The sequence below is a fragment of the Tigriopus californicus genome, chromosome 1 (genome assembly GCF_007210705.1).
Source record: "Tigriopus californicus strain San Diego chromosome 1, Tcal_SD_v2.1, whole genome shotgun sequence".
In the NCBI taxonomy this organism is placed as follows: domain Eukaryota; kingdom Metazoa; phylum Arthropoda; class Copepoda; order Harpacticoida; family Harpacticidae; genus Tigriopus; species Tigriopus californicus.
In genome coordinates, this window is record NC_081440.1 from 520,015 (window position 1) to 529,285 (window position 9,271).

A 9,271-nucleotide genomic window follows, 5' to 3' on the forward strand; every position below is an offset into this window, starting at 1 on the left:
TACACGATGGGCAATCCAACAACTTTGTGGTTTTCCCAAGATCATAATATACATTTTCTTAACATTTTGATAAAACCCGTTCCGGGAGCAATCATTCATCCTGTACATCACTTATCCATATGATATTAAGATGATGTACGCGATTGTGGACGGAACAGGTGCTTAGTATCCATGGATTTGAAGGTAGTTCCTCTTTCTGTTTGTTGTGGGGGATGCCTTACTTGTCCTTACACCTCGGAACTTGGCAAGGACCGGATGGTGATCAGAGAGTCTTTTTGGGACAAAGGTGACTTTGGCGCTGCTACCTGTACGGGAGTAGACGTGACCAATCGTAGATATCCTGGAAAGGACCCCATCTTGACCGTAGGACGCAAAAGTCGTTCCCGTTGGCATCCATTGTAGGTCATGGTAATTGACTTGACTCCTCCAAAACTCTAGCAAGTTGTGACAGTAATATTCACTTTTGTTCAACCTTGCCATGTCCAGGTTGAAGTCCCCTGCTACACCCACATCAGGCTTGTGGTCCAAAGCAAAGAGTTGCCGGCAATTGTCTCCAACTCAGACTTCTGGAATGATATAACAATAATACAAAAGGCCATGATCTATCTTATCAATGGCCTTGGCAAAGTCGAGATAGACTATATCGACTGTATTGCATTGCATTGAGTATCTTCAGCAAATCTTCCCTTTTTTTGGTCAGGAACAATAGTGTATGTTTGGGATTCGAAAATTATAACAAAGGTAGCGACAATAATAAATTCTGTAACGGTTTGAGGAACTGAGAAGGGGAAAATGTAATGATTTTTCTTAGGTTGGTAATGAGACGGACGCATTTTTAAATTCTAGTTTCATGGCATTGACCTTGAAGTATTCTGACATAGTGGTTTTGATTTTATGCTTGTGGAGGGTCTCTTGCCACTACTTGATGCCTGAGTGCAAATCAATTCCGCCATTCGATTCCGGATATGACTGAGGCGTTGGCTCGTCGCCATTTCGTGGACTTTCTGTCTGGGATATGGAGCTTTCATGGTGTCAAACCAGCACGATAAAGCTCATTCATCATTTCCACAGCTGGTTTGCTGAGGGCATTCCCGCTCTTCTTTCCACAAATCATTCGCATTATGTCGTTTAGGACCACTTGCACTTTTTGCATATTCCATTTTTTGGGTCCTCTTCTCTGATTCGAATTGAGCCGTAGATGGGTAGGCAATTACGAAGTTTAGAGAGGACGAGGCCCTCCACAAATGGTTTAATTTCGCTTGGGGAATCCAATTTCATTCCTGTTTTGGAGCTCGCTGAGAACAGACGCATTTAGTTTGTTCTCGTTCTTATCTCCCAGGAATTTCGAACCAAGGTGTGACTTCCTCTGTTGCTCCTTGGTTGCTGTGCACGTGTAGTGTTCGTGGTGTTTGTGTGTGGGTGAATGAATGGGAATTACCATTCATTCACTCAATTAGGTTTTGTTTTTCACGGCTCTTTGGTAAGACGTAATTACTTTAAAACCTAATAAGTTTATTACTCATTTATGTTTATGTCTAGCTTTTGCAGTTTCTTTCTGATATGTAGTGTAGCTCTTCTAGTTCCAAATCGTTATGTGTAGTTCTTTATTTTGATTGTATTGGTCCTTTAGAGTTAGAATTTATTGTTCATTATTGTATTGATTTTATTTTGTATCAGACCAATTTGTTGAGTTTATTTCTGTGTTTTTGTGTTGTTTTCCTAGTTTACGTATGTTCTTGATTCCTTGCTTTTCTCTGTCCCTTTCTTCTTGTTTACTATCTCCATTTTAGATTTGTATGTTTAGTTTGATGTGAAGTAGTTCATTCCTATTTTGCTTTGTTGTCCTATACATCAGGACAAGATTGCACAGCCTTTTAGTTCTTTTCATTCTCTTGGTCTCTTGATTTTGCTGCTCATAGATAGTTCCGCCTGCATTCATCATGGAAGCTATTTTTGGAAAAGTCAGCAAAGAGGCTAGACAATGTTTGGACCTGGTCTTAGCTGGGAAGGATCCTTCCATAGTCAATAAGCCGTTTATTATAGAGGCTTTAGTTGCTTGGGTCAATGAAACCAGGGTGCTGCTTGAAGAACAGGCTCACCCAGTAGTTGAGAAGTCGACTAATTTGACCAACGTAGAAGTTGAAGTAGTATCTCCTCTTGAAAAAGCGCAGGAAAAGACAGTTGTAGAGAAAATAGTCTGTCCTGTTTATCGAAAGCAGCCTTGTCCTGAAGAAGGAAAAGGCTGTCAGTTTGAGCACCCTAAATGGTGTCAAAAACTTCTCAAGTTCGGCCTTGAGAAGTACAATAGTAAGAAGGGATACAAAAAGGTAGATTGTCCTTTTTTTACCCATACATGTGCCGTCAGTCCATAAGACTTCAGGCGTGCTTTAATGTACGGTGTACTTCCGTCCACGTAGAAGGGACGCAAAGAAAGGCGAGAAATAGGATAGCTCAGTTTCGTAGTTTTAGAGCTGACCCTATTCCTAAACCTAATCCCGTGCCGACGCCTCAGTCATATCCGGATTCAAATGGCGGAATTGATTTGCACTCAGGCATCAAGTAGTGGCAAGAGACCCTCCACAAGCATAAAATCAAAACCACTATGTCAGAATACTTCAAGGTCAATGCCACGAAACTAGAATTTAAAAATGCGTCCGTCTCATTACCAATCTAAGAAAAATCATTACATTCTCCCCTTCTCAGTTCCTTAACCCGTTACAGAATTTATTATTGTCGCTACCTTTGTTATAATTTTCGAATCCCAAACATACGCTATTGTTCCTGACCAAAAAAAGGGAAGATTTGCTGAAGATACTCAATGCAATGCAATACAGTCGATGTAGTCTATCTCGACTTTGCCAAGGCCATTGATAAGATAGATCATGGCCTTTTGTATTATTGTTATATCATTCCAGAAGTCTGAGTTGGAGACAATTGCCGGCAACTCTTTGCTTTGGACCACAAGCCTGATGTGGGTGTAGCAGGGGACTTCAACCTGGACATGGCAAGGTTGAACAAAAGTGAATATTACTGTCACAACTTGCTAGAGTTTTGGAGGAGTCAAGTCAATTACCATGACCTACAATGGATGCCAACGGGAACGACTTTTGCGTCCTACGGTCAAGATGGGGTCCTTTCCAGGATATCTACGATTGGTCACGTCTACTCCCGTACAGGTAGCAGCGCCAAAGTCACCTTTGTCCCAGAAAGACTCTCTGATCACCATCCGGTCCTTGCCGAGTTCCGAGGTGTAAGGACAAGTAAGGCATCCCCCACAACAAACAGAAAGAGGAACTACCTTCAAATCCATGGATACTAAGCACCTCATTGACTCTCTCTCCGCCCCACATTTGATCAACTCAATCAAGGCTTCTCAATCAGTTGATGTTGCCGCACAATCATATAACCAGGCCATGAAGGCTGCGCTTGATGTTGCAGCTCTTCTCAAAACATTCACCAGTCCTAGCATTGCCCTACACCTGGCCAGGGAGGTAAGAGACTGTGGGGAGTAGTTTCAAGCTGCCAAAACTGTAGCTCAGTTCAGAACACTGAGAAACCGTTTTACGTCGTTGTACCGTTGGGACAGGATCGAAGACAACCTAGGACAGATTCACTGAGTGGGGGCAGCAGATGCTTGGCGAATTGTGTCATCAGTGAATTCAGGTGGCAACAATGGTCCATTTCACTTGCCGAAGAGCTGCACTAACTCCAAGGAGGCTGCTGAGGGGGATCATGGATCAAATTGACTTGCTCTTCTATCACAGAGACAGTCGGACTGGTGTCAATTTACAAAGATCTAAATCCCGAAGTTGGTTCATACCCATTATGGTGACGTTGGCTCCTGTATCGGCACAAAATCGGAGGTTGACGGACATGGACGATCAGTGAGAGGAAACCAAGACATCAATCTTGTTGCCACGCTTTCGTTGAGACGATGAAGCCATCCGAAGATGTAAACCACTCGCTTTCCTGGCCCTTGACATAACTCTCTGGCGGCAAGCGGGCTGCCAATAACCGGTTCAGCCACATCCGCGACATGACGACTTTAAAGCCAGACAATCGTCACGAGATGTGTCTTGGTAAGACCACAGAGAGGACACTTTTCTGGGTGTCCCAATTTAGTAAAAGGCATCTTACCCGATTTTCCTCCTTTCTTCTTATAGTTTGATTTCGCCACTTGACTCATTTGATCTAGCGCACAGACTTCTTGGATAAGAGATTGGGAATGAAACCCATGGACTCCACTACAGTTGGTTTTGAGTTCCAACAAGAATTTTTGGGCCTCATTGAAAATGGTGGGAGTGTGCTCCATGATCCTGGCCTTATCGCCATCAGTCCTCATCCCCTGTAACAACAAAACTAATGAGGAGACAGTCTTCTGTGATCTTGACAGTGTCGGCATAATCAGCCAATTCACGCAGGGAATTACAAAAAGAGGCGTAATCCTGACCCTCTTTCTGTAGTACTGCCAGAAGATTGCCCATATCGAGGTGAACGTTCCTCAGACTTCGGAGATGATCCTGGAGTAAATCCAAGATCACTACCACGGCATGGCCAGTGTCTTGTTTAATGTCCAGCGTATGTTGGACAATCCTCCAGAATCCCGACGAGCAGCATTCCCATAAGAGTGCGACTTGGATTGACTGGTCTCTTTGATCTAATCTAAACATATAAGATTAGAGTAATTCAATCATAACGGACGCCATCAGATAAACGTCTTGTGATCAGTGTCTTCTTGCAGTAATGACGGCTTCTTTGCCTCAATTCTAGGGCGAGAAGAACTCTGCCCAGATCCACGAGCACTTTGAGGACGATCATTAACCTCAGCTCGGAGGATGGAAGCCTCCACATCTCTTTGGAAACCAATTAATTTGGATTTGGCTTTGAAGAAAGCCTGAAGATTCTCATCTACGGCAGGATCTGCATCTCTGGTATTAGACGCAAGATGGCAGATGATCTGATCCTTGGCATTCAGGTACTTTTGTAAGCAATCGTCCCAATGGTCGACAAATCTTTCCCATAATGTTGGATGCTCACCCTCAACGTAGTCGCTAAAATCGAATTCGGTGACGTTCCTCGCTGAAGAAAGAGCGGCGTTGAAGCCCTAACGGCTGGCTTTCAAAACCTGAATAACTTCTCGGTCGGACATGAACGACAAAGACCCAGAGGAAAGGCGAATCAAAGGATGAATTGTCACCACGGGAAATTGGACGGTCCAAGCTCAACATCACAAAATCAGGATGGATGGAATTTGAAGGAACCAATCCTCACACAATGGCACTGAACGATCTTCAGTACTAACCAACTGCGCCATTGCATGATCGTATCGAGTGGAAAACAATAGAAGACATGCAGCCTGATCAAGAGTTAAAATGGAAGTGTTTTTCTGGTTTTGCTTTGCTCTAAAGTAGACATCATGTGAAACTAGGTCACGAACATTATGATATCATCACAGATTGGAGGCGACTATGATGAAAAATTATAAAAATAGAGTTTTCTCTATCTTATATGTATCATGAGTTAGCTCTTGAGTACCAGTTAAAGTTGCACACCCCTCGTACTTTAGTCTCTAGGCTAGCCCAGAGCTCAGCCCAGACCGTACTACTGAAACGCATTTGGCCCAAACCAGAGAGACCTTTAACTAGTTAAAGGTCTATGGTTAATTATATAGTTATTATAATTGTTATATATTGTAAGAAATAGTTAGCCTGTTAAAGGTATCCTTGCTCAAACCAACTCGAGCTGGGTTAAGGCTCTGGCTCAGCTCAGCTCGAAATGTCGAGCTATATTTTAGCCCAACTCTTGCTTTCGAGCTGGGTTTAGGCTCTGGCTCAGCCCAACTCGAAATCGTCGAGCTATGATACAACCCAACTCGAACTCGACGGAGCTCAGATGTGGCCCAGCTCAGTTTGACAACTTTTGTCTTTAACTGAAAGACAAGCCCAGAAAATATTATGCATGACAATAAATGGTCTGTTGAAATCAACAATTTGGCTGTTACTCAGCTCTTTGTTGAACGAGTTGTGAAAGCATTTCATATTTTTCAAATTCAAATTATTAAAGCACTCAGCTTTGGTAATAGTAACTACTAGGGGTCGGAAAGATATTTTTAGGTTAGATTCAATTTGAAATAGTTCGATTATTTGGGAGCAAAATCACTTCTTCAAAAATTTTAACCATAAAAAAACTAAAACCAAGAATTTTCGATGAAAATGAATTTTTTCGTTCATGTTGAGGCGAAATTTGGGAGAAATATTGGGTGGAAAGAAATTCAGGGCTACTTTAGCCGTGTCTGACAATGTTTGTCCCCGCTCAAGGATTTGTTTGACCTTGAACCCCAAGCTTTCACTAAGAAGAACTATTCAACACATTCAGTAGCGCTGTGCTGCCAATGGCCTAATTTTAGCCCTAAGCCAATTGATAAGCCTCCCATTGTTTGCCACCAAAACAATGATCGAAAATCTAAGTGAGCATAGTCTTGATGTCAGCTCGAAAACAAAGGACCTGCTGAAGGCCGGCAAGAGGCCGAATAAAATGGTGAGCCATTTGGTATTTATGTGAAGGAGCAACAGCAAGAGCAAAAAGGCAGCTGTGATTGTCTTCTTCAAAAGAATGTTAAATTGGTGTTCAAGTGATCATTTCTGCATCTACGGGGTCGACTCTTCTTGGAAAGGACTTCTAGATCGCAATAGGCGTAACTCTGGCGACTCAGGTGTCCGTTCTGGGCCCAGAAAGGCCAAAAATGATTAGGTCTCTGCCGTCTCTCAATGCTCATACATATACAAGTGTTGCTAGCTGTGGTACCAAAACGGCACCTCTAATATCCATAGAGACTCGAAATGCCAAGGATGACTTGATGTCTCTACCCCTTGACTTCAAATGCCCCCAAATATCCGAATGCTCCGGTCACAGATAAGGTTATCGCTGACTTCATTTTTATCGAATTGGGTTTGCGGAAATCCGAGGTCACGGGCATTGTGGGAGGGGAAGTGGTCAGCGATCTGTGAAAGTCGAAACCGTTAAGCCCATTGAAGTTACAGAGCTATTCACTAACAACCTCAACTTCAAAAGGGAGTTTGGCGGAAAGGCTTGGTCATGTGCAATCCGAAAGGCTTCAAATGCTTCCCCTATGCGATTTTTTAACGTTCCAAAGTGGATTACGGATAATGAGCTTTTAGCGCTTGTTTTGCTCTGCTGTTTCAGACTTAGTGAGGGGTGTTGGATGATCATAATCGGTCCTCTTTTTCCATGCTCTTACTTCGATTTTACTCAGCGATGTACTTCGACCTGATTTGTCTTTTTCGGATAGGGAGAGACATACATTCGGTTTCTTTAGATGCAACAGAACAAGGAGACTGCTCCTTTGGTTTCCTTGCCCCCAGTTTTTTTTAGGCTGGAATCATTTCATGAGAGTTCCATAGCTTCATCTCTTTGACGAACTAGAACACAACTTAACAAGAACCTCAACAATACTTTTCACGCAAAAGAGCAAATATAAAACCATCTGTATTATAGCCCAAGTCCGTTCAGCATGTGAGACAGCTATAATAAAGCTCCCAGAGGAACCAAATTTGATGTAGAAGCCTGCATGACTTTTGCTTGTGAAGTGAGTAAAACTTTATTGAAGTTAATTCACAAAGACTGTGGATGGTGCTTGTCACATTATACAAACATTTCAGATGGTCTTACATAGTTTCATTCTCTTTGCACTCAATCCTAGTGCCAAGTATTAAAAGAATGCAACAGTAAGATCAGAGCACCATTGCAGTTAATTTTGAACCTTCAATTCTGTTCCAAAACATTGAGTTTACATGGATCCCAGATCCAAACCAAACACATTTTTGTAAATGTTCGTGATTTAAGAGTTAGTTCTAAGGCTTAAGCTACTCTTCAGGCATCCTTATCTGCAATCACAGCAACACCAGATTCAAACTAGGTATTTTGAAATAGAAATATTAGAAAGTGGCTCAGCAACTAGCATTTGAAACATTTGAAGTACATCAAAGGGTGCCTGAAGGGTAGCTAAAGCCATATATGACACGTAGAATCAGAGAATATCATGTAAATGCATTTAGTTTGGATCTAGGGCCCAGACTAATTGTTTTGGAAGAGAATCAAAATTAAATTGTTATGGTTCAATCCATTGCTATCTAATCAAAAAGAGACACATGTAAGGCAAGGGTAAAAAAGTCCGTCATCTTCTTTGGATGGATCATGGTGTTGGGGATGGCAGTGCTGATTCCTAACGCAATGCTCCGAATTGATAGTCACGCAATTAAAGTACCAAAATTGGACTCGGAAAGTCCGTTTGAGCATGTAGTGACAACAAATGGGAGGTAAACAAAAGGGTGCACATTTCATATGCCAAACTAAAGCCAGATTCCATTTCCTTACTTAGGGTATTAATTCGGGGGTCCAAGTTAGGAGACAACTTCAAGGCCTTTTGATTTCAAAGACTTTGAATTAATGAAATACATTGTAGCCCTTGGTAATTGCTTCAAACTTTTACAAAATTAGTTTAATGTTGTCTCCTTTTTTTCCCTGTGAAAATAAATTATTTGGTGCTTTCAAATTTTTTTTAGTTATTATTCGGCCCTCAAAAAAGTTTTTTCCCGAGCCCTGGTAATGACTCATGCCCATTCTTCTTTTAACCAGTAAAAGTTGAAAAAGTAAAGAAATTTATAGAATCATTGAACAAAAATCCAAGGAGTAGAATCGATGATATTCCATTCAAAATCGTACATGAATCGACTGATATCTTGGCCTATCCAATTACCACATTGGTCTACAAATCACTTTTGCTTCACATTGCAATATAAAATTAGCAAGGACACGTCCATGATCTTGACAACAAACAATGAGAAAGAGCTTAAAAACAGAATCCTGCTTATGGTGCGTCTACACGGCAAATAATTCGGCAAATGATTAGCCATTTGACAAACATTGTTTGGCATTTCACGAGCATTTCACAAACATTTCTCGATTTGAACATGTTTAAAGTTTGTTTGCCTCAGAGCAAATATTTCATGAACGTCAGCATCCTCCCCAGCCCTTCCAACCAAGGTGTCCATTTTCAGCCAATACAGAACTTAACTCATTCGATCCATGATGGTTTATAACAAAGAAAACTGCATTGACTGTGGTTCATTTTGACGCAGGATAACCTCAACATAGAGTATGAAGGGGCCTGGAATTATCAATGTTCAAAGTCATCAGATGTCATCCCATCCCCTCTTAATTCAGTAGTCACACTTCCATCTCCTATCGAGGA